This window comes from Schistocerca americana, chromosome 3, assembly GCF_021461395.2.
Source record: "Schistocerca americana isolate TAMUIC-IGC-003095 chromosome 3, iqSchAmer2.1, whole genome shotgun sequence".
In the NCBI taxonomy this organism is placed as follows: Eukaryota; Metazoa; Arthropoda; class Insecta; order Orthoptera; family Acrididae; genus Schistocerca; species Schistocerca americana.
Genome location: NC_060121.1, coordinates 637,495,956 through 637,523,383, shown reverse-complemented (window position 1 = coordinate 637,523,383; position 27,428 = coordinate 637,495,956).

Genomic DNA, 27,428 nt, shown 5'->3' with positions numbered 1-27,428 from the left:
GAGTTTGACAGAGCACTGAAAGACCTAAGTCGAAACAAGGCCCCGGGAGTAGACAACATTCCATTAGAACTACTGATGGCCTTGGGAGAGCCAGTCATGACAAAACTCTTCCATCTGGTGAGCAAGATGTATGAGACAGGCGAAATACCCACAGACTTCAAGAAGAATATAATAATTCCAATCCCAAAGAAAGCAGGTGTTGACAGATGTGAAAATTACCGAACTATCAGTTTAATAAGTCACAGCTGCAAAATACTAACGCGAATTCTTTACAGACGAATGGAAAAACTGGTAGAAGCGGACCTTGGGGAAGATCGGTTTGGATTCCGTAGAAATGTTGGAACACGTGAGGCAATACTGACCTAACGACTTATCTTAGAAGAAAGATCAAGAAAAGGCAAACCTACGTTTCTAGCATTTGTAGACTTAGAGAAAGCTTTTGACAACGTTAACTGGAATACTCTCTTTCAAATTCTGAAGGTGGCAGGGGTAAAATACAGGGAGCGAAAGGCCATTTACAATTTGTACAGAAACCAGATGGCAGTTATAAGAGTTGAGGGGCATGAAAGGGAAGCAGTGGTTGGGAAAGGAGTGAGACAGGGTTGTAGCCTCTCCCCAATGTTATTCAATCTGTATATTGAGCAAGAAGTAAAGGAAACAAAAGAAAAGTTCGGAGTAGGTATTAAAATTCATGGAGAAGAAGTAAAAACTTTGAGGTTCGCCGATGACATTGTAATTCTGTCAGAGACAGCAAAGGACTTGGAAGAGCAGTTGAACGGAATGGACAGTGTCTTGAAAGGAGGATATAAGATGAACATCAACAAAAGCAAAACGAGGATAATGGAATGTAGTCAAATTAAATTGGGTGATGCTGAGGGGATTAGATTAGGAAATGAGACACTTAAAGTAGTAAAGGAGTTTTGCTATTTAGGGAGTAAAATAACTGATGATGGTCGAAGTAGAGAGGATATAAAATGTAGACTGGCAATGGCAAGGAAATCGTTTCTGAAGAAGAGAAATTTGTTAACATCGAGTATAGATTTAAGTGTCAGGAAGTCGTTTCTGAAAGTATTTGTATGGAGTGCAGCCATGTATGGAAGTGAAACATGGACGATAACCAGTTTGGACAAGAAGAGAATAGAAGCTTTCGAAATGTGGTGCTACAGAAGGATGCTGAAGATAAGGTGGGTAGATCACGTAACTAATGAGGAGGTATTGAATAGGATTGGGGAGAAGAGAAGTTTGTGGCACAACTTGACTAGAAGAAGGGATCGGTTGGTAGGACATGTTTTGAGGCATCAAGGGATCACAAATTTAGTATTGGAGGGCAGCGTGGAGGGTAAAAATCGTAGAGGGAGACCAAGAAATCAATACACTAAGCAGATTCAGAAGGATGTAGGTTGCAGTAGGTACTGGGAGATGAAGAAGCTTGCACAGGATAGAGTAGCATGGAGAGCTGCATCAAACCAGTCTCGGGACTGAAGACCACAACATCAACGACCTAAGTGCGTATTTCCACACCCATCTAGACATGTCTGTTTATATATGCACTGCTTGAATTTTGAACTTTGTGTGGTAACTTTGAAGAACTTACTGGAGCACGTGACATAACACTTGGGTTGGGGTGTGAAATCATTATTAGTCTGTGATGTAAAGCGAGAGACTTACTTGTTTCAAGAATGTGGTGACTGCCCTGGAAAGGGAGGACTGTCTTTACTGACACTTGGCCTGGAAGACGTAGCAGATAACTCTGCAGAAATTACATATGCGACATGCAAAGAAAATAAACTAATTAAGAAAACTGTTGCCTTGGACAGTTTCATTGATGAACTTGGTAAACGGTCAATGATAGCAGTAGCACACCAGCATCTGAAGAAATTGCAACAACACATTGCAGAAATTAAAGGTTGTGCACAGGCTGAAGAACTATGTTTAGTGCTTCACTTTGATTTTGCTGAGAACCGGTCTGTAATTCTCCCACGAGAAGTACAAGGATATCATTGGAGTAATGACTGGGTTTCAATTTTTGCAGGAGTGACATATTTTCAAAACAAAACCACAAGTGTTGCAGTAATGACACAGGACATGACTCAGCACATGCTTTGCTAGCAATGCACAAAATTCTTCAACTACAAACAGGGGCAGAGAAGATCATCATTATTTCTGATGATGCCCCTAGTCATTTTAAGAACATTACCAGTTGTTTGAATTGAATAAGTCGCTTGTGCCAACTGATGGGTATACAGTGCTACTGGTCACAGGAAGGGGCATTGTGATGGTGTAGGAGGCCTGCTGAAGCACCACGCTTCAAAACATAATCTTTCCAGACCAAATACAGCTGTGATTCAGAATGCTGACAGTTTTACAAGAGCTGTGATATCTTACACATCTGCAGCTCTCATTCTTTTGTCCAAAGAGGAAATTGAAGAATTCCATGAGCAGAAAAAAGAATGGTCTAAACAAACTACTACTGTGAAAGGAATTCAGAAGACACATTTTTGGACTCAAAAGTGATGGGCGAACTCATATTGCACGCACTTTAAAGAGCAAGAAAGAAGAAATTTCGTTCATTTGGCGAACACCTCAGGAACAGCAGGATAATATTCAGATTCACAATCTAAGAAGGAGGATGTTTGTGTATGAATATGACTGGCGGATTGCAGAGATTATAGATGCCAGTTATGAGTTAAATAAAATTGTGGTGAACTTTACGCTACCACATGGACCAGCTGCTGCATATAGGTTTCCAGCTAAAGGACAGCAATAACACCATCAGTGCTCACTTCCTGTTCACAATGTTTTGAAAATTGTTGAGTGCTCCAGTTTGTATTGGTTCAACAGGAAGGCATCACTCTATGTCAAAAGAAGACTCTGAAGCAGTGTAACACATCTTTAGTTCATTGACTGGCTAATTTCAGTTAAAAACAGAGTGCACAGAAGTTGTATATTTTGAAACCTTTAAGAGTTTGGACCTTTTACATAAATTTTGGAACAGTTTAAAATGCTTGAAAAATGAGTATTTTACTCATCTTTCAAAACTAAAATTATGTTAAATAAGGCTAGGTTTTGATTTTTATGAGCCCGTTGTTTGATAATGTGGTAATAAAACCGGTTTTATGTATGGCAAAAATTTCAATTGTTTATAAAACCTGTTCAACCTAAAAGTGGAATTTCTCCTGTTCAGGGAATGTAGAACTATATGGTATTGTATTGTATTGTATTGTATGTTAACCGGGGACCTAGAAACGACGGAGAGGCTCCGTCCCTACTGCAGCCGCTGTGGTCCGCAACCCCACGACGACTACCGCAGTCCACTTCACCCCCTCCCCCCAGGGAACGTCTCACATCAGACGAGTGTAACCCCTATGTTTGCGTGGTAGTGTAATGGTGGTGTACGCGTATGTAGAGAAATTGTTTGCGCAGCAATCGCCGACATAGTGTAACTGAGGCGGATTAAGGGGAACCAGCCCGCATTCACCGAGGCAGATGGAAAACCGCCTAAAAACCATCCACAGACTGGCCGGTTCACCGGACCTCGACACAAATCTGCCGGGCGGATTCGTGCTGGGGACCAGGCGCTCCTTCCCGCCCGGAAAGCCGTGCGTTAGACCGCATAGCCTTCCAGGCGGGTGAACTATATGGTACTAATCAACAGGCAAAAACATCAAAATTTTATGGATTGGCTTTTTTTAAAAAAAAAAATCTGTAAATTATAAAAAAGTTCAGAATGCTATAGTAAAAGAATTTTGACAGATAGGTCCAAATGGGGAATTTCTTTGTAATCATAAAACTATTATCTTTCCAATAAAAAAAAATCCTCAACAGAATATCTAGAACTGTTCCAGAGATACAGCATTTTAAAATTTTTTTCCAAAATTCACATCTTCAAAATGGTATGTGTAGTGTCGTCTTTGGAGGGCTGTATCTCGAAGTAGAAATTTTTTTGGAGAGAACAAAAAAAAATATGTGTTCCTTACTTAGTCCTTCATTTTAACATACGCTAAATTCAATAACATCTGAGACTATGAAAGTAAGTTTTTTTTTTTCAGCCTGCCTGAATTGATATAGACTATGCCAACTACAATATATGTACATATATCAAATATTTTTTACAGTCATGTTGCAGTGGAAATGATAAATAGATACAAAATACTCAACTATTACTCCAGTGTGTAACAATATTTTTTAACAGTTTATACTTCACTGCATCCATTACAGACATACTACTCCCTCCTGAGTGATAATGTAAAGGTGTTTTTTTGGGAAGTGCACTGTACAACCAGAATGTGTAGCTTGTTGGATTGGCTGAGGACTCTATGGAGGTTTGGTGCATGGAGTTCATTGTTTACTTGAAGTTGACAGCGGTGACCTGGGCTCCATGTTCTTCAGCAGGAAGGTTGGCTGGAGTCTGTTGACGGATATGATCTTCAGACCAACAACTAAGTGTTTTTCAGAGCATTTATGTACCAGATAGTGTCCATCGCAGGTAATACTGAGAAAGTTATGCACCAGTTGTCAAACATGATATATTTACCACAACATGTTTCAGGATTACATAATCCCATTAATAAATGCTTAACAAGGAAAGAAAGCAATACATCACAAAACTACACATACTGACAGTTATGTACACATTGCATCGTCCTGTAGTATAGCATGTCTTATATCTTCTATGCTTTCAGACACTGTCAAAGGTAAAAGGTCAGCAGCAAATATGTATTGTCAAACATTAAAACTGTATCTTGAACATCTCATGCTGGCATATCATTCTCTCTCAAGGCTCAGCTGCGCCAACATGAGACGTTGAACGGGAGAGTTTTGTGTTTGACAATGCATGTTTGCTGCTGGTTTTTTACTTATGGTGGTGCCTGATGCCACAGAAATGTTAAGGTATGTTATACTACAGGATGTAATAATATGACATACTTGTCAGTATGTGTAATATTCCAATATATTGATTTGTTTCCTTGTTTTATATCCCCTGATAATGGGATAATACACTCTCAAAACGTGTTGTGGTAAGCGTATCACGTTTTGACAAGTGGTGTGTGTGTGTGTGTGTGTGTGTGTGTGTGTGTGTACATTCTCAATACTGTTTCATGGTACAGTTGCTACACAAGAGGTAACGTCATATACGTTGAAGAGGTTTGCTCTGTGCTTCATGTCTTATGAATACATGTGAAGAGATCGTAAGTTCTGGATGGATGAAGATAGATGTTATAGCATGATGTCATACATTTATTAAGTGACACCATGTGCTGCTTCAAGTTAAAAGTGAAAGTTGTAATGTGAATCTCTGCTCATGTAGGATCAAAGAAATCAACTGGAAATGCAGTCATCATACTGTAAAGTCATTACACAGTGCTAGTCTTATATAAATGATAATTAATTGAAACCTCCAGCTGCCGACAGGTATTTTTGATATACCTCCATGGGGACAGCTGAAAATGTGTGCCCTGACCGGGACTCAAACCCAGGATCTCCTGTTTACATGACGACGCTCTATCCATGTGTGCCACCGGGAACACAGATGAATAGTGCGACTACAGGGACACATCCCATGTACGCTTCCCAGTAGACCCACATTCCCAACTGTCCACAATCTACTTACGTATTGTACCTAATAAATATTTGCCCACCCACACATCACTCGCGCACGCTAAGATGACAATTCCCGTAAGAGTTTTGGCAACCTGTGCGCATTCGCACAGATGAGAGTCAATTGCTGGGTAGCCGTTTAACTAGATACATGAAGATAGTAACTATTCAGGAAGGAAATGATACCATTGATGACTGTGCGGCTTCTCTAGGTTGCCCGAACTCTTATGGGAATCGTCACCTTATTCTGTGCGAGTAATGTGTGGATGTCCACCCCTCGTGGTCTCGCGGTAGCGTTCTCGCTTCCCGAGCACGGGGTCCTGGGTTCGATTCCCGGTGGGGTCAGGGATGTTTCCTGCCTCGAGATGACTGGGTGTTGTTGTGTCATCTTCATCATCATCATCATCATCCTCATTACGGTCGGAGGAAGGCAATGGCAAACCACCTTCATTAGGACCTTGCCTAGTAAGGCGATGCGGGTCTCCCGCATCGTTCCCCTACGCTCTGTAAAGAAGCATGGGACTTCATTTCCATTTTTTCCAATGTGTGGATGGACAAATATCTATTAGGTACATTATGTATGTAGATTGTGGACAGTTGGGAATGTGGGTCTCACGGGAAGCGTGCAGGGGATAAGTCCCAGCAGTTGCGCTACTCATCTGTGTCCTCGGTGGCTCACATGGGTAGAGTGTCTGCCATGTATGCAGGAGATCCCAGGTTTGAGTCCTGGTCAGGGCACGCATTTACAGCTGTCCCCATCGAGGTATATCAACAACACATATTGGCAGCTGAGGGTTTCGATTAATTATCATTTATTCTAGAGAAGCTGCATGGTCATCAATGGTATCTGTTCTTTGAGAACAGTTACTACTTTCATATGTGCTGGTCTTATAGTCCGGAATCACATAAGCATGCACATCCATTAAAATTGTTGGTAAGTTGTCAACCCAGTCACCTGAAAGTCTGGCTCTTAATGCTGCTTTGATGTTGCAATGCCACTATTAACTTGGCTATTTCAATGTTGGATGGTAAGCAGTGGCTTTCATGTGGTGTCTGCCGTGGGTCTTTGTAAGGGGATTAAAAAACTGAATATCAACTGTCATCCTCTGACGATGGTGACGATTTTAGAAATGCCATAACATGCAATCCATGATGATTCAAGAGTGTAACAACAATGTTTGCAGAGGTGTCCTTTAGTGGATCTTCCTCTGGCCAACATATAAACCTGTCAATCATTGTTGGAAGATAGGTGAAGCCTTGATCGAAGAATAGGTAATGGCTCCACTAGATCAGTAAAGTGTACTTACTTCCCTACTTTATAAGTCATCCTTGCTGTGAAACTGGTGAGTGACTAGAAAATTTTATTACTTGCAGAGACTCAAAAGTGGATGGTAGGTAAAAGAGGTTGACTACCTGTGCACTAGATCATCATAGATATGAAAGAAGTAGACCTAATTGTCAACTTCACTGAGAGTTCCACAGGCATAGGTTGTTGCACGTTTTGAAAGTTTTGCTTATTGACAGTAGTCACATGGTTTTGCTCTCAACTTTACATCTTGCTCCAGTGAAGGCCAAATGAAGCTCTGTTGAATCAAATCCATTGTGCCTCTAATGCCAGAATGCACCGAGTCATGTAATGTGTGGAAGACTTGTTGGTGGTAGGTGTGGGGGAACATATGGTCTGAATTTACCTCTGTAATTTCACAAAATAGCTGGGCTCCATCATGTAACAATATTGTCACGGATTCTAAGCAATAGAAGTGTGACTTCTTCACTTTGACCAGCTCTAGGTCTTTTTTCGGTGCCTAAGCAATATCTTCACATGATATGCTGATTGGCACAATGATATCTGTTGCTGTGGAACATGTGTAAGCAAGAATATTTTCTCATCTAGGAAAGTATCGAATATGTGTGGTGAATTGAATGAGAAATTGCAGATGACACAGTTGTGTAGGTGTTGCTTTTTCGTGGAGCTCTTTTAAAAACAAATGTTGATGGCTAGAGGTCTGTGACTGTAGCGAGTTGTATGTCTTCCAGAAATAATGAAACTGTTTGACTGCTGAACATGCTACCAATAATTCATGGTTTTATGTACTAAAGTTACATTGTGTATTGAATAAGAGATCTGAAGAGAAACGAAAGTGGTTCAGTTATTCCTTCTCGTGGTTGGTGCAAAGAAGCACCTATCAGATAGTCCCAAGCTTCGACCATTAAAGTTAAAGGAACATTTGTTGAGGAATGAGTAAGCTATGTTGCATCAGCTAGATCTTCTTTTAACTTCTTGAATGATTAGTCTTCTTTGCTGGTCGATGTCATAGGGTGATGATCCTTCCTCTTGGTATTCTTGCAAAAGTTAAACAAGGTTGTTAGATTTCTGCAGTATGTGCTAATGTATGTGCATAACTTCATCAGTTTTAAAAAAAACGTTGTTGTTTTGATACTGTATTATGTTGAATAAAGTGTATGATTATTTTGACTTTTTCTTATGACGGTAATATTCCTTGACAATATTCAGTAACCAAAGAAATATATATCATTCTCTCCAAAAAATGTATTTTCTCATGTTTGTGTTAAGGTGATATTTATCCAGCTGTTCTAGAAGCTGTTCCAGATATATGTTCTTCATCTGATGCTAAAGCTTTGAGAATATCATTTAAATAGAAATACACAAAAAGCAAATCTCAGGATGCTATGGGTATCTTGCTGGAGTGTTTGTGGTGCATTCTGAAGACCAAATGGCATCTTCGAAAATTCCATGTGGTCCTGTAGCGACCACTACTCACATCGACTGCTGTGTCCACACACATTAGTTCCGTTCGTGCCATCCATAGATAAAGTTGTGTCGCGAATTCAGTGACTGCATGGAAACAAATGAATGGCGTAAATCGCCAAGTTTGAATTCACCCCTTGGAGCACTGAATAATGTTTTTGCCTACTCCTTGAAGTTATAACTTTTGTTTTTATGTTTATTCTGTTCCTTGGTTACTGTTTCTGTTGTTTACAAGTTACCTAAAGCAACTTTGCTTCTTCGTCTGTAATACCAAGTAATAAACCGTTCAAGTATATTCTCAGCGCGTGTTTGAATATTTATTAAGTACAGGTCTCTCTACACGATGAAAATATACACGTCAGTGTGTGACCCTGATGTGATCAGCCCTGAGAAAACCGATCCTGCGACAAAATTGATTACGGAATGGAATCGCCTGCAGTATCAAGACTGGCTGTTGGCCTCCCACTGTTTTGGCCACATAATCCAGTTCCATGGTTTGCTCAGGTTGCGGCCAGCTTTTGCTATGCCAGAATTACAGTGGATGCGACTAAGTTTGCATTAATAGTGAGTGAGCTCAAGCAACGCTGCGTTTCCAAAGTTCAAGGTATGATCACAGTACCACCGACTGAGAATGAATACAAAAAATTAAAGACTGAACTTATTCGTAGAGTTGCAGCATTGCAGGAAGACCATATCAGACAAGTGCTGACTCAGGGAGATATAGGCAATAGAAAATCATCTCAGTACCTGCATCACCTCTGCAGCAAGGTGGACATCGGAACAGTGCCCGACAATCTTTTGCGTATGCTATGGAGCAACCGTCTGCTGCCACAGGTAAAGGCGATCATCGCATCGCAGACAGAGATGTTCCTGGATGCTGTTGCGGATCTGGCCGATGGCATCCAAGATGCCATCGCTCCAGACCAACAGGTTAGTGCTGTGACAATGTCTGGTAGTGTCGCATCCACGTGTTTCATGCGCAGATTATGATGGTCTGTCCGCCAAAGTTGATGCACTGACTGCACAGATTGGCACACGTGTCACAAGGAGGCGCTAGTCGCTACAGAACTTAGAACTACTTAAACCTAACTAACCTAAGGACATCACACACATCCATGCCCAAGGCAGGATTCGAACCTGCGACCGTAGCGGTCACGCGGTTCCAGACTGAAGCGCCTACAACCGCACGGCCACACTGGCCGGCCTGTATCATCTGACCCTCAAGTAGTCCATGGTCATCTGCACTGCATTTAGTACCCAAAAAGGGAGGAGCCTGGTGCCCGTGTGGCGATTACAGAGTGCTCAAGTCATGGACTGTGCCTGATCGCTACCCAGTGCCTCTACTAAAACACTATAGCCTGCACTGCATGAAGCCACTGTATTCGGTGTTATAGACTACGCAAAAACGTACACCCAGATTCTGATGGTAACAGAGGACATTCCAAAGACCACTATTATTACACCATTTGGGTTGTATGAAAACAAGTTTATGACCTTTGGCCTGAGTGATGCTACTCAAACCTGGCAAACGTTCATCGATTCTGTCTTGCATGGGTTGAACTTTTGTTTTGCCTATCTACATGATATGTTAGTGTATTCATCGTCCAAGGAGCAACATTGTCAGCACATGAGGGAAGTTTTTGAGCATTTCGAGAAGCACAGTTTGGTGTTAAACATAGCTAAATGTGTGTTTGGCCAAGATCAAGTCGATTTCCTGGGTCGTAGAATATCTTCATCAGGTTCATTACCACTCACTGAGAAGGTTGAAGCCATATTGCAATTACCCAAGCCATCTACAATAAAAGAGCTATGCAGATACTTAGGAATGCTCAATTTTTATTGCTGTCATTTACCACACACTGCCAAACAACAGGTGCCATTGAACGCAGCACTGGCTGGTCCCTAGGTTAAGAGCAGTTCTCCTGTGCAGTAGACCGAGGAGATGAATGCGGCTTTTGAAGTAACCAAAAAGACCCTAGCACAAGCAGCACTGCTGGTGCACGCAAAGTTCGAAGTTCCACTAGCATTAGTGGTGGATGCCAGTCAGTTAGCCATTGGTGCAGCCCTCCAACAATGGGTGGACGATGCCTGGCAGCTGCTGGCTTATTTCTGGCACAAGCTGTCACCTGCACAACAAAGGTGGAGCACATATCATCGGGAACTTTTAGCCATATATCAAGCCATCAAGTACTTTCAACCACATGTTGAGGCACAAGAGTTTGTGATATACTTCAACCACAAGCCTTTAACATATGCCTTCAAGAAAAACAGCAACACTTGCTCTCCACGGCAGTACAGCCAATTGGAATTTATTAGCCAGTTTAGCACGGACATCCGCCATATATCAGGCATCACTAACGTGGTCACAGACTGCATCTCTATAGTGGCCAATTTCTCACAGACTGTGGACATGATGGGACTTGCCAGGACGCAACAATAGGATTCTGAGCTACACACCATATTGCATGGCGATAGTGCAGCACTCAGGTTACAGACAGTCGACATTCCTGGTGAGAACATGAAATTGTACTGTGAAGTGTCACATGGCAGATCATGCCCTTTTGTTCCCATTGCATTTCACAGGTCAGTGTTCGAGTTCTTACATAATCTTTGCCACCCAGGAGTCCGGTCGATATTCAAGCTAGTGTCTCAAAGGTTCATGTGGCCAGGAATAGAAAGAGACAGCTGCGAATGGACAAGAACTTGCCAGCGTTGCCAACTTTGCAAAATCACTCACCACATTCATCCCCCAGAGGAGAGTTTCCGGACACTTCTTCACGCTTTGCACATGCTCATCTTGATGTGGTAGGACCACTTCCTCCATCGGATGGCCCGCGGTACGTGATCACAATGATTGACAGATACATTCAATGGCCTGAAGCAGTACCTATGGACATCATCTCCATGGAAACGCTAGCCACTGCTTCCACATAAACCTGGCTGGCGAGATTCAGCTGTCCGTTCCATATCACCACCGACAGTTTGAGTCAGATTTGTTCACAACGTTGGCAAAGTTCTGTGGCTACGTCCATCACAAAACGACCAGTTATCATCCGGCCATCAATGGCATGCTTGAACGTTGGCATCGAACACTGAAGGCTGCGCTAATGTGCAATGGGACATCTTGGACGTCTGCACCAGGGTGTATACGATCCGGGAAAAACCCGGGGATTTTTTCGTCCGGGAAAACCCTGAAATTTTTTAGAATTCCAGAAATTTTTCATTGTTTTAGTTTTCAGTTAAATTTTTGTAATTTTGACTGGTAAGAACCGGTACTCTACTGAAGGATATTACTGTATCCCCGTACTGCAGAATAATACGTCAACATAAAACATAAACGAGAGAAAAAGAATGAAAGTAACTTAAATTACAAAGGAAATCTACATCTACATTTATACTCCGCACGCCACCCAACAGTGTGTGGCGGAGGGCACTTTACGTGCCACTGTCATTACCTCCCATTTCTGTTCCAGCCGCGTATGGTTCGCGGGATGAACGACTGTCTGAAAGCTTCCGTGTGCGCTCGAATCTCTCTAATTTTACATTTGTGATCTCCTCGGGAGTTATAAGTAGGGGGAAGCAATATATTCGATACCTCATCCAGAAATGCACCCTCTCGAAACCTGGACAGCAAGCTACACCGCGATGCAGAGCGCCTCTCTTGCAGAGTCTGCCACTTGAGTTTGCTAAACATCTCCGTAACGCTATCACGGTTACCAAATAACCCTGTGACGAAACGTGCCACTCTTCTTTGGATCTTCTCTGTCTCCTCTGTCAACCCGATCTGGTACGGATCCCACACTGATGAGCAATACTCAAGTATTAATTTTATATGATCATTCCACTTCAAATCGTTCCGCACGCATACTCCCAGATATTTTACAGAAGTAACTGCTACCAGTGTTTGTTCCGCTATCATATAATCATACAATAAAGGATCCTTCTTTCTATGTATTCGCAATACATTACATTTGTCTATGTTAAGGGTCAGTTGCCACTCCCTGCACAAAGTGCCTATCCGCTGCAGATCTTCCTGCATTTCGCTGCAATTTTCTAATGCTGCAACTTCTCTGTATACTACAGCTTCATCCGCGAAAAGCCGCATGGAACTTCCGACACTATCTACTAGGTCATTTATATATATTGTGAAAAGCAATGGTCCCATAACACTCCCCTGTGGCACGCCAGAGGTTACTTTAATGTCTGTAGACATCTCTCCATTGATAACAACATGCTGTGTTCTGTTTGCTAAAAACTCTTCAATCCAGCCACACAGCTGGTCTGATATTCTGTAGGCTCTTACTTTGTTTATCAGGCGACAGTGCGGAACTGTATCGAACGCCTTCCGGAAGTCGAGGAAAATAGCATCTACCTGGGAGCCTGTATCTAATATTTTCTGGGTCTCATGAACAAATAAAGCGAGTTGGGTCTCACACGGTCGCTGTTTTCGGAATCCATGTTGATTCCTACAGAGTAGATTCTGGGTTTCCAAAAACGACATGATACGTGAGCAAAAAACATGTTCTAAAATTCTACAACAGATCAACATCAGAGATATAGGTCTATAGTTTTGTGCATCTGCTCGACGACCCTTCTTGAAGACTGGGACTACCTGTGCTCTTTTCCAATCATTTGGAACCCTCCGTTCCTCTAGAGACTTGCGGTACAAGGCTGTTAGAAGGGGGGCAAGTTCTTTCACGTACTCTGTGTAGAATCGAATTGCTATCCCGTCAGGTCCAGTGGACTTTCCTCTGTTGAGTGATTCCAGTTGCTTTTCTATTCCTTGGACACTTATTTCGATGTCAGCCATTTTTTCCGTTTGTGCGAGGATTTAGAGAAGGAACTGCAGTGTGGTCTTCCTCTGTGAAACAGCTTTGGAAAAAGGTGTTTAGTATTTCAGCTTTACGCGTGTCATCCTCTGTTTCAATGCCATCATCATCCCGGAGTGTCTCCTAGGATTTTCTGTCAAGTCGGTACATAGAATTTTACTTACGAATTCCCTGAACGCTTCGCGCATAGCCCTCCTTACACTAACTTTGACATTGTTTAGCTTCTGTTTGTCTGAGAGGTTTTGGCTGCATTTGCACTTCGAGTGACGCTCTCTTTGCTTTGGCAGTAGTTTCCTAACTTTGTTGTTGAACCACGGTGGGTTTTTCCCATCCTTCACAGTTTTACTCGGCACGTACCTGTCTAAAATGCATTTTACGATTGCCTTGAACTTTTTCCATAAACACTCAACATTGTCAGTGTCGGAACAGAAATTTTCGTTTTCATCTGTTAGGTAGTCTGAAATCTGCCTTCTATTACTCTTGCTAAACAGATAAACCTTCCTCCTTTTTTTTATATTCCTATTAACTTCCATATTCAGAGATGCTGCAACGGCCTTATGATCACTGATTTCCTGTTCTGCACTTACAAGAGTCGAAAAGTTCGGGTCTGTTTGTTATCAGTAGGTCCAAGATGTTATCTCCATGAGTCGGTTCTCTGTTTAATTGCTTGAGGTAATTTTCAGATAATGCACTCAGTATAATGTCGCTCGATGCTCTGTCCCTACCACCCGTCCTAAACATCTGAGTGTCCCAGTCTATATCTGGTAAATTGAAATCTCCACCTAAGACTATAACATGCTGAGAAAATTACGACGACACACAGTGCTCATGCAAGCGTCTGCCAATGGAAGAATGTGTCAAAGGCTTTAGGAAGACTATGCAATGCTTCATAACAACAAATTGCCTCCAATGAGCGTGAAGTCACAACTGTTTACATTAGATTCGTTTTAGCAGTTACGATCGGGCACATGCGCACGAGCAGTTGAGTCGCGTTTGAGTAGTAGATTCTCCCGCTTCTGGCTACAGGAATGTGGCTGTTGGCTGTGCAAGCAGTCCCAGCAAGCCGCTAGATGCTACCGGGAAAAGGGGGGGGGGGGGGCCTAATTCATTTTCTTGTGGGGAAAAAACTTGTTTCACAAAGCGCCTAGCATCCAGCATACGTTGGTCTATCGATTATTCATATGATTTTGAAACGCATCCCTGTAGGTTTTTGAACATTTTTGAACACATTTTAAGTTGATTTCTGAATTAATCATAAGTTGATTTTTGAATGCGTGCATAGTGTACGTGATGTCTCTGTCAGGTGAATCCTCGTCGCATCTAGAAATAAACTTTCCGCGTACAAAAGGGGACGGTGCCATACGAGCTCAGCCGGTTAAAGCTAAACGGATGAACGCCAATCGCTGTCTGCTTATGTGGTTGATTGGGTTTGTAAATGTTCAGTGTTGTTATAATTACTAGCGAAATACATAGATTCAGACTACCAGAGTGGAAATAAATGACTAACAGGAATAACAGGGGAGAAAGATTATTTATTATCTTCTCGGTGTATCCAAGAAAACGAAATTTTGACAGAAAATTTTTGGCCAGATCGCTACACTAGCAAGGACCAGTTGTACAGTCCCCGGCTAGAAACCGCTTAAGTTCTATTCTGGAAGTAACGCGGAAAACGTTTGGTACGAATATGTAACAACGCCTAACTGGAGAATAATCGCTGGATAACTAAACCTGTGATTCTGGCAGGGTTTGTGAAGTTAATTGGCGAACAAATTTTGACAATGACAGGAATAGCTACAGAATTCTTGATGACAAGATTGTTAGAACCAGGAAGGAGAAGAAACGCAGACATCACCTTTTCGATCTCGTGCTTGAAAACTGGTTTGAATGAATGAAATGTGAAACTATTTCCTAACATAAAACTTTTTGCTTGTAGTAGGCCGTATGGGCATGTGATATTGGTACTTCGTGAATTATATTCTGTCGTGTTATAAAAATGACCATTTGTGCCAAAACAATCTCGTTTATTTGGTGTGTGTTACAAAATTGCTGCAGTATTAGAAAGCCTATTTTGTTTTATCTAGCAGACAGTGACAAAATAGACGTAATCAGATCGACAAAGCACACTAGTCTTGGGTATTATTTGTATTAACATCTTTTTTAGTATTAGATAACGACATTTCAATTTTTCATGTTGCAGCACGTTTGACGAACTTTGATGAGGTAATAGATTCTTTCACAGAAAGGAAAGCACACCATGTAAAGCTGTAGCAAGATTAGAGAGAAAAAAATGCAGGGAGCTAAGGATTGAAGAAATTTGTACTTTCTTGCTTGTCACTTGTCTTAATTGGTTTTATATATCCTGTATTTAATTTTATGTCACACAAAACAGCAAGTTATTAGGTGATAGACAATAAAGAGTGCAAATTTTCTGAAGAGTTCTTGTTCACCCGATTACAAATAATCCCATTTGCTATTAATTGCGAGGTGTTTTTTTAATTAAAAAAAATAGGGGCAGGCTTCTTGAATACTGCTCAGCAGTGTGGGATCTGTACCAGATAGGGTTGATAGAAGAGATAGAGAAGATCCAACGGAGAGCAGCGCACTTCATTACAGGATCATTTAGTAATCGCGAAAGCATTACGGAGATGATAGATAAACTCCAGTGGAAGACTCTGCAGGAGAGACGCTCAGTAGCTTGGTACGGGCTTTTGTTGAAGTTTCGAGAACATACCTTCACCGAGGAGTCAAGCAGTATATTGCTCCCTCCTACGTCTATTTCGCGAAGAGACCATGAGATGAAATCAGAGATTAGAGCCCACACAGAGGCATACCGACAATCCTTCTTTCCACGAACAATACGAAACTGGAATAGAAGGGAGAACCGATAGAGGTACTCAAGGTACCCTCCGCCACACACCGTCAGGTGGCTTGCGGAGTATGGATGTAGATGTAGATGTAGATGTAGAAACGGGCCGACTGGACTGGGAGCAGGAGAGGCACCACAGGACATTTCAATTTCCACTGCCCAGTGTAAGTTTGATGGCCTCCATGACAAAATATACACGTTTCAGTTCCACAGAGCGAAATACAGTGACATGCTACAGAAGAATGGTGTGTTAAGAGGCATGGCACCGCACTTTGGCACACTTAAGACCAAATAACGTCTTACATTTCCTCGAACGCATATGTTTTATGTTTCAGACTTTTCAGAAAGATGTGTGCTACAAGATGAACATATTTTTGAAAATTCGGTTCCTACGACAATAATAGTTCCAAGTTTCCTGTTAAAATCATCCTCTTCCATCTCCCATCTGATATAACACACATGACACCTCACTATATACATACTACAGTCACTTACTCTTAACAGTTACATTTAAGACACAACTCTCATACACTGCGTGTAAATGGTCCATTGTGCTCGGTGGGAGGAAACCCTTTCTGATTAGGCAATTGAACAATCTCTCAGGTTTTATTATTATTTATTTATTTATTTTTATTAATGATAAAAAATCCTCAATGTCAAGATCACAGATATAATCTTTTTTTTTTTTTTTTTTAATTTTTATTTTGATTACTAGTTTCAGCTACACATGAGCCATCTTCAGATCTAAGATATAAAATTGCACATAAGAAACAGCAATGTACCTCAGCTTGTAGAAATCAGAATTACGGGTCCAAAATACAAACTGCACATAAAATTGTAGCAAAGTTCAAAAGTACATAACAAGAAGAAGTTGCAGGATACTTACCAAATAAACATTCTTGATCAGTGAAATTGCCATAACGGCTTAGCACATGATTAATTTTTTTAATAACATCCTACATAACATGTAGGTGAAATAACATTATGTCATTCATAACCAGTCAAAAAGAACAGAGGTCATAAAAGTGAAAAATTTAAGATAAGAAAGAGGCAGTGAAAATGAGAGAACGTGTTTGCATAAGACAAAACTATCCCTTTTTTTTAAAAAAATGTGTGACTTTTTATTGATTAAATCAATCCTTACTCATATACAGTTGTTTGACAATAGTCATCTTCAAAGTAATTCCCTTCAGCTTCTACACACCTTTCCCAATGCTTCTGCCTCTTTTGGTTCGGTGCATGAATGCTGCCGGCCTGGGTGGCTGAGTGGTTCTAGGCGCTACAGTCTGGAACCATGCGACCCCTACGGTTGCAGGTTCGAATCCTGCCTCAGGCATGGATGTGTGTGATGTCCTTAGGTTAGTTAGGTTTAATTAGTTCTAAGTTCTAGGCGACTGATGACCTCAGAAGTTAAGTCGCATAGTGCTCAGAGGCATTTGAACCATTTTTTTGCATGAATGCTCTGTCAGATTATGCACAATGTCTTACCTGTTCTGAAATCTGGTCCCTTTGAGAATCTTTTTCAGTTTAGGAAAAGCTGGAAGTCAATTGGTGCTAGGTAAAGGGAATAGGGAGGCTGACAAACCACAACTGTGTTGTGTTTGGCCAAAAAACTCTGAATTAAATGAGAATGATGAGCAGGATTGTTACCATGGTGAAGATGTTCATTGCCCATAAGCCAAGCAGTTTGCATCTCACTGTTTCATGAAGGCAGCGCAGAAGCTCTTGGTGGTACTCCTTATTGACATTAATACCTTCTGTAGCATACTTATGATAAGGCATGCCATTGGAGTCAAAAAAGTGGTAGCATGACTTTTATATTGCTGTGAACCTGCCTTGCTTTCTTGGGTCTCATGGGTAACGGGTGCTTCCATTGTGATGATTGGAACATTGTTTCTGGAGTGTATCCATAAACCCAGGACTCATTACCAATGATAACTGAGTTAGGAAAATTAAGATTCCAGAATGAGATTTTCACTCTGCAGCGGAGTGTGCGCTGATATGAAACTTCCTGGCAGATTAAAACTGTGTGCCCGACCGAGATTCGAACTCGGGACCTTTGCCTTTCGCGGGCAAGTGCTCTACCATCTGAGCTACCAAAGCACGACTCAAGCCCGGTACTCACAGCTGTACTTCTGCCAGTATCTCGTCTCCTACCTTCCAAACTTTACAGAAGCTCTCCTGCGCAGGAGAGCTTCTGTTTGGAAGGTAGGAGATGAGATACTGGCAGAAGTAAAGCTGTCAGTACCGGGCATGAGTCGTGCTTCGGTAGCTCAGATGGTAGAGCACTTGTCCGCGAAAGGCAAAGGTCCCGAGTTCGAGTCTAGGTCGGGCACATAGTTTTAATTTGTCAGGAAGTTTCAAAATTAAGATTATTGTTCACAGTATCCAGCATGTTCGGTGCGGTCTCTGAACAAAGCTGCTTCTGCTCAGTTCTTAGCAACTTGATTTTGCTGAGATCCTCGTGAGGTAAAAATAGTCCATTAAAATGGAATGAATGGATCCAGTACCAATTTTAACCTTGTTGCAAGTTCTCTGATCATGATTCGTCTATCCTGCATTATCAGGACCCTTACATGATCAATAAAACCTCATTTGTTGGTGCTGAGGGCCTACCTGAACACGCTTCACTCTTCACTCATGGCCATCTTCAGAGCAATTGTCCCACTCCTTTGTTCATGTAACGCCCGTTGCTTCATCCCCAAACACTAGTTGAAAATCTTGCAGATTGTTTCAACGTTAGATTCTCCAAGCTTAAAAAAAATGTGTAATAACATTATTCTACTTTTTCTGTCATTTTGCCCTTAATACAAAATCCAAAGAGTGCCACTTACACTTGCTCAGTTGTCAATGGCTGGCTAATGATTGGTTTTGTTTCCACAGTCGTGAAAAAAACACTCAGGCAAGCACATAGAGAATGTGCATGCACCCCAGTACCATTGTTCATTTCAACAATAAAAAATAAGGTCGGATACTTTTTGAACAGCCACCATATGTGTAAAAGGTGTCATTTTTCATAAGGCATTGTGCTATTAAAACTAAGTAACTGACACAATTTAATCAGTGTTTGTTTTATCTCATAGCAGAGATCATCATGACTGTGTTATTATAGTGTTGTATATGACAGTAGCATTCTAGTTAATGACCATTACAATGGTCAAGAAATAGAAAATATGAAATATGTGTCATGTCAACATGTGTAGCCAGTACTGCATTGGAGAGGTGACTGACGGCCGCTGAGATTAATAAGCTGCTTGAGATAGATGATCCCTAAGATGACATTAGCAGTCGACTGTGTAACTTTCATAAAGTCTTAGTATTATAATAAAATTTAAAATAAATAAGGATATAAATGTATTTATATCTAAATTATTAACACCAGTACAGTTCATTTTCAACTGATAATAATATGGCATCATAGTTAGAGCCTATTAAAGCCATATAAGCTAAGCAATCCAAATTATGTAATATTCTGCCAAACTGATAATTCACAAAGGTTCCGGCCTTAGCCACACTCTTCACAACAAACTGAAGTATAAGGAATATTGTTAACATACAACATTATGGACCATAAGTGAGGTCGAAATAATGTTAGACAATGTTTCATAATAATGGTGGTAATAAGTAATAATACGGGCAAATCAGTAACTGAAAAACAAAAAATATAAAAAACGGGTGTGAATGCAAATGATACAACATAAATCTATTATAAAAGTAATAAAAACTGCTTATAGCTCACAAGCTAAATGCTTATCAAATGCATACATTAAAGTTGCAAAACCTAAGTCGCTTTAATTTATCTTTATTTTAGTAGTCATCACTTGTGGACCAGGTGTAGTAGTGCTTGACGTCCACTCACTGGAATATATTTATTTGCAACCAACATCACAACATTCTCTACCACTAGAATGTACCTTTGAAAATAAATCTCAGATGGTAATGATGCTCAAGGTCAAGTTTATAAGATAGGAACCAACATCATTAAATTATTTGCCTAAGTCAAAGTATAACAGTATATTCCTTTATATCTGTATTGTATGTAATGGACACCTGTTCGAGAAGGATATGTGGTATCTGATAGAGTTGAATATTTATTTCCATATAAAATATGTCTGTACAAGATAACATGCAAGTGTGAAATGCTTAGCGGTTACTGTAAGGAGCAGCATGGAATGGTGTATATCTCTTAACGTCAAAGAGTAACTATAATAACAATAATCACATGGAATGTTTATACACCAGGGACCCGTAGTGTCCCCTCAGGCTGTGGAGTACAGGGACATTTTCTGGTCCTATATTCTTGTCTTCTTGTTTGCGTCCTGCAGTTTCTTGCTGTGTCCAATGCACTGAAAAACGTGGGCTCGAGTCAGTCCAGTGCAATGGTGGTAGATGGACCATTTATTCTAATCTGGAATCTGTGCCCACTTCTGCTATCCACCGGATATGGTCTGTCATATGGTGGGTGCAATGGCTTGCACACTGCATCACTGCCTAAGAAAACGTGGTTGCAATACTCAAGATCTGCAAACACAAGCAAATATCTCCCAGCCTGACTGTTCGGCATCGTTGGTCTAACCTCGTGTGTGTGTTCTCGAAATGTAGCAGCAAAGTCTGAGGTGTCGACAGTATCATCTGCCATGCTGTGCAAGAATTCTTCCGGCAGAGGTGAATGACGTCCATAGTCCACAGAGTACAATAGGTAGTACCTCCATCAAAATCTGTGCCGTGTCACATCACAGTGCTGCATTCAGTTGGTGATGCAGGCGTTCAACTATACCATTTGATGCAGGATGATAGGCTGTGTGATTGTGTAGCTAATGCTCTGGAAAGGTAGGCTTCGAATTGTCATTCCCGGTCTGTGGCAATCCATAGTGGTACTCCATATCAGGCGAACCAATCATGAAACAAAATACCTGCTCCATTGTTTCGGCTATGATATGTGTCATGGGAAATGCTTCAGGCCACCTGGGAAATCGGCCCACAACTGTAAGACAATAACTATAGCCTTCCAAGACAGTGAGCGGGCTTACAATATCAAGGTGCACACGTTTGAAACATTGGTTCGGCAGCAGATACGCACCTAGTGGTCTCTAGCATGCTGAATGTTCTTATGCCTCTGACACACAGTGCATGGTTGAGAATTTTTTTGCAAACTGCACGCATTCTAGACCAGATGAAACTTCATTTGAAGAATCTAATAGTGGTTGTGCTCCTGAATGTGCCAGATTGTGTACTGCTCGAAAATGTTGCAGCACAAATGGATGTGTGTTCAGTCCAGATAGGTCACAATACAATTCAACATTTTTCAGTTGTCCCAGTTGTTTCAGCAAATCTTGCAACTCATTATCACATTTATGGGCCTGTGCGAGGGAATCAAAATCAATGGTAGCTGCTACAGCTTCAACATGTGAGCATGTGTCTGCTGTCACGTTCACAACCTACATGTGATAGCCCATCTGCTGATAAGTTCAGCTTCCCTTGTATATTGTGATGGTCGCCCACTTTGTTTCTTCGTTTGTTGCCCTCGGTGTTGATGTACTGCATTGATACACCGGCTGAAAAATGGGTTGTGGAAGTACAACACTGACAACTTTAAATGATGTATCTGACAGGTGCACATTTGTGTTTCACAGTACTTTACTTTCACTGTTCACAATCCCCCCCATAATACACAGTTATATGGCCAGTGCACTATTGTTTGACTTCAGATAAGCCTCATTAACAGGTTGCAGGCGAACATCCACATACTGCTACAATAGTTCCTTGTTGAACATCTACGAGCAGTAAAAGCCTAAACACTTATTTCACAGATGTATTGTTGTTGATCTAATCAATACAGGTTCCTCATCTGAAACTCAGCCATGGACTGACTGTCTCAGGATCAGAAATCGGGCCCTTATATATCCTCACAATAATAGATGCTGAAACTACACATTGTTCAGAGTTTAATTTACATAAATTACAATTAAAACTTAACTCATTAAATTAACTGAATACTTCGAAAAATTGGTTCTTTTCAATAGTTTCTTCTACTGCAAGGGTTAAGCCGAATTATTCGTTTAAATCATGAAATTAACATATACAGTTATGTAAACAGTACTTTTGACAAAACTTTTAATTACTTTGGAATTAATGAAGGGCTGGCTTTGCTAACATGTTTTCGAATAGAGCCATATACTTCAAGATTACTCGTAATTTGTCTTCCAAATGTTTGTAATCAGTATAGAATTTATATTTGTTTATAAGTCAACAACAGAATTTAAGTTATGAAACAATTACTGATTTCACCCTGTAATGAAAGTATTAACTAGGAATAGTCAAACTAAATTATAAAGTCAATTACATACATAACTAAGCATAAAATTAGATCTGGTGTTTTATACTTTAAGAAGGAGGGCCAATTTCTCTTTTATGAAAGTGCAAATTTTACTCACGTTTGTCAATGGTAATTAGTTAAAACGAATATATATAAATGCAAATTTTACTCACGTTTGTCAATGGTAATTAGTATCCCAGCTTGCTTTGTCACAATATAACAATGCAGGTGGTGAATTGGCTAATGTAATCTAAATGGCGTAGTTGCCTTGGCAATGCTTTCTCTGGTTTTACAGCAAAAGCATATGTTACTGGCTTGTGATCTGTATAAATAGTGAGCAGTTGGCCCTCGAGTAAATGCCTGAATTTCTTGACTGTGACTTGAGCTGTGTACAGCTCATGGTCATAAGTTGCCCAGCGGTGCTGTGAAGGTGATGACAACTTATGACTGAAGAATGCTATGGGCAGCCAACAATGCTTGATTTGTGGCTGTATGTTGTTGCAGTACAGCACTGATGGTGGTAGATGAGGCTTCAACTGTGAGTGCAAGTAGAGTCTGTGCCACTGGATTTTGCTAATTGTGCAGCCTCTGCAACTGCTGTTTTTTGGCTTGAAAAGCACCATCTGCCTCACTTATCCACCACAACTTGTCGTTTGTCTTTTGTGTACCCTTAAGAAATTCATTCGGGGGCACCATTACTGGTGCATAATTGTATACAAACGTTTGGCAAAAAATGTATGACCCCTAAAAACCGGCATAGTTGTCTGATTGTAATGGGACGAGGGTACTTGTTTATGGCTTCCACATTATCTTGCGACAGTATAATACCATGTGCGTCCACCGTGTAACCCAGAAATTGCACTTCCCTTGCTCTAAAAGTACACTTTGAAGGATTATTACTAAGCCTTTTCTGGGTAAAGAATTAAATATCTGTGCCAGATGATGTAAATATTCTTCTTCCATCGTGGATATCACCAAAATATCATCTACGTAAATATAATAGAAGTCGTAAATCCTTAGTGATCTCATCCATGAAACATTGAAACATCTGTGCTGCATTGCACAGACCTAGTGAACTCGAATAGACTGGAAGGGCATATCTTCTACAGCAACAGGGAGATATCTGATAATATGCATGGGCTAGCGCAATAGTGGAAAATATAGTCTTACCATGAACATTGGCAGAGAAGTCTTCTATATGTGGTACCTGGTACCGATCCAGTATGGTCCTCTCATTGAGCTACTGGTAATTGCCACATGGACACCATTCATTCTTCTTCTTAGCACCACATGTGGATTGGAGCTTCCCAGTTGCTACTCGAAACACTGCAGATGCCCATTGACAGCATGCTTTGGAATTCCTGTTTCACCACTTGCTTCTCTGGAGTCAAATGTCTGGGCCTAGTGTGAGGTGGCGGCCCTGGCATGGCCGAAATGTGATGCATCATGCATGATTTCAGGAAATTCTTTTAGTAATCGTGTGTATGGCATATCTTCTGTAACAGTAAGTACAATCATCAGAGTCATGAGCACACCTTCTGTGGAGCAGGCAGGCATGTAGTGGAATCGATCAGCTGCTTGCGTTGGATATCAGATATCAGATCATAAAAGGATAAGAAATTGACTCCTATGGTAGGCAGCGATATATCCGCTACTGTGAAACACCTCTCAAATGTATGGCTTAGCCCAAGGTTAAGCAACAGTGTGACCCAACTGGATGTTTTAATCTTAGAGTTGTTTGCGGTAAGCAGACAAGAATTTTTGCAGCTCCAGTGTGGTATACAAGTTACCGGGTACACGAACACTTCTGCCCCTGTGTTCACTAGGTATTGTACTTTCATGTTGTGGTCTGTGACAAAAAGTTGACATGCATTATTGGAATGAGTAGTTGTTGCTGCTTCATGTTTCCACGTGCATGGTAGTGCACACTTTGGATGTCTTTGCCCTGGTACCAGCACAATGCTTGTGCCGATGGCAACTGGTTACAACTTCTTCATGATTGGTGCTGTCCCCACTGATGTGTGTGAGTCATTTGTAATGCAGCTACTTGCACGATAAGCTCTGCTAATTGTGATTGGAGCATGGCTAGTGTCACTGCAGACATAGTATCTTGCCATGGTGTCAGTGTTGAGACGTTTGTTGCGGGATACATCTCAACGATCCTGTCCGCTGTTTGCGCTAGTGCATTTAAATCACTCATGCACACCATCAGAATATTTTGAGTGTCCGAGGGTAATCAGGACAGCCAAATATTGTGCAGAATGTTGTCGCTCAATGTGTTGCTTGCCAGTGTGAGCAAACGGCAGAAAAGTTGTGACGGTGTTTGATCGACGAGCTCCTCAATCTGCAAAAGCTTCTGTAATTGCTTTGCTTCCGATTGTGACAGGTGTGTCACTAGCACATTCTTAATTGATGCACACCATTTGGTTAACGGCGGTGCAGCAACGACATCTTATACCTCAGCAGCTAAGTCTTCTGTTAGTGCTGCGACTTCATAGATATATTTCGTTTTGTATGCTCATATCTGCACAAGGACAAACTGGCTTTCAAGCTGCACAAACCACAACAGTGGGTTGTGTTCCCAGGGCTTAATTGTAACCCTGTTAATTGTGCCACTCGTAGCTGTCTGTGTGGTGATTGACAGATTGTCTATTTTCGCGCAAGAATGAGCATGGCATGGCTGACGCAGAAGTAATGAATGTTCACTGTGGAATGCTGAAGCCGATGCAGTCGTGTTGTTGTGTTATCGTTGGGGGTCACCAAATATGTGATATCTGATAGAGTTGAACATTTATTCCCACATAAAAGATGCCTATACAAGATAACTTACAAGTGGGAAACTTAATAGTTACTGTAAAAAGCAGCATGGAAAGGTCTATATCTCTAATGTCAAAGAGTAACTATAATGACAAACACTAGTCACAAGAAATGTTTATACATCACTGTACACTCGTGTTCGTGGGGACACGATGAGATGCTACAAATGTATTGGTTAGTTATTCAAGGCCTAAGTTGAATATTCCAATAACTTGGTTATTAGTATTTATTGAATAGTAAATCATAGTGTAAATGTATTATTAGTGTGCATATTTGCTTTTGTGAACTTCCACAGGCGTGTAAAGGGTATACATAGTATATGTTAACAGCAGCTAGCGCTCTAAAGATCAAATCAAGTTTTCACTCAAGGCCTACATAGCAAGGTTACATAAGGTCTAGCTTATAAAAGGTACATGACAGGAAAATGGTATAATTGAACTACTACCTGGGGTGACGTATAACAATATAGTCTGCATGTATGTATATAGGGAGCAACTGTAATGGTGGGTCATAGTTGTCACCCAATTCTAGGTGTTAATGTTGTCCAAGGTGTAGGCTGTAGTAGGTATAAGATAGGAAACAGTGTAATTAGATTGTCTTTCTACAATCGAGTATAGTAACACATTCCTGTACGTCTGCATTATACATAATGTAATTGTGTTTGAAAAGAATACAGTAGTAGTTCGAGGCAGGAGTAACAGTCTGTCAATGCCTCGATTGTTGGCATACACTAAATAGAAAATAATAATCCGAAAGATATCACTAGTATGCTTATTTGCATTTCTGAATTTTCACAGGCATGTAAGACATCATTACATAGTCATACTGTCATCAACTAGTATGTGCACAGATTGAATCAAATCATCTCAAGGTCTAGGTCATAAGGTCACTCAAGCTCTAGGCTGTAGCAGCTGTATTACAGGAAATCAGTATGATAATACTTCTGTCTAGGACACCATATAACATTTCACAGGCATGTAAGAGGAATATGAATACATAGTTTTACTAACAGGTCATTAAGTTTACCCGAAGTCTAGGTGATAGCAGGTGATTGAACACATACATACAATACAGTGTCATTGAGTAAGATGGCGAACTGATGTGAGTCATCGAAATTCATCTCAAATACTAATGAAACGGTTATGACTGAACTCAAATTCGATTGGTTGGTTGTTTGGGGGAAGAGACCAAACAGCGAGGTTATCGGTCTCATAGGGTTAGGGAAGGATGGGGAAGGAAGTCGGCCGTGCCCTTTCAAAGGAACCATCCCGGCATTTGCCTGGAGCGATTTAGGGAAATCACGGAAAACCTAAATCAGGATGGCCAGACGCGGGATTGAACCGTCGTCCTTCCGAATCTCAAATTCGACATTCAGTGACCGATGAGGTGTGTGCTTAATGTGACCGTGTTTCGATCTCTTCTAAAAGGTCCATTTTCCTACCTTTTCAGATGTTATGTAAAATCTTCATGTTTTTGTTAATGTCCTGAACTATATAGTGCTTTGTTTTAAATTGGTGCCAAATGCTGATTTATTATTCATGTATGTATATTCTTGAAATCTTATTTTAAAAGGAACGGCTGATTTGGCTTATATATAACTGTTCACAGTTTTCATAGCGGAGCTCGTAAATTCCTGAGTTTTCATATCTATTCATTTTGGGACCTACTTGATGCCATAGACATGGTTTGAAGTTGTTGGTTTTAAGCCTATTGTGATAGTTTTCAGACTTTTTTTTAAAAGGTGTGCTCAATTTTATTGGATATAATTCCTTGGGAAAACATGGCAATGTATTTTCTGCTTTCCTTTCTATAATCTTTTCAGGGGATTGTTTATTTTTACATAATCTATTGTAATTATTATCAACAACTGTTTCTTTGTCATTGTTAGCATTCATTATCTGTTTTAAGTGTCAGAATGTCCTTCTGTATCACAACTCGTTGCAATGGCAATCTAAGTAACTGATGTATCATTGAACCTAGACCTCTGGAAGCCTTACTAGTTAGGCCCTTAGTGATAACTTGATTCGATCTTTATGGGTGCTGTCCTATGAATTCATACACTTTATATGCCTGTAGAAGTTTAGAAAGCTGGCCGTTGTGGCCGAGCGGTTCTAGGCGCTTCAGTCCGGAACCGCGTGACTGCTACGGTCGCAGGTTCAAATCCTGCCTCGGGCATGGATGTGTGTGATGTCCTTAGGTTAGTTAGGTTTAAGTAGTTCTAAGTTCTAGGGA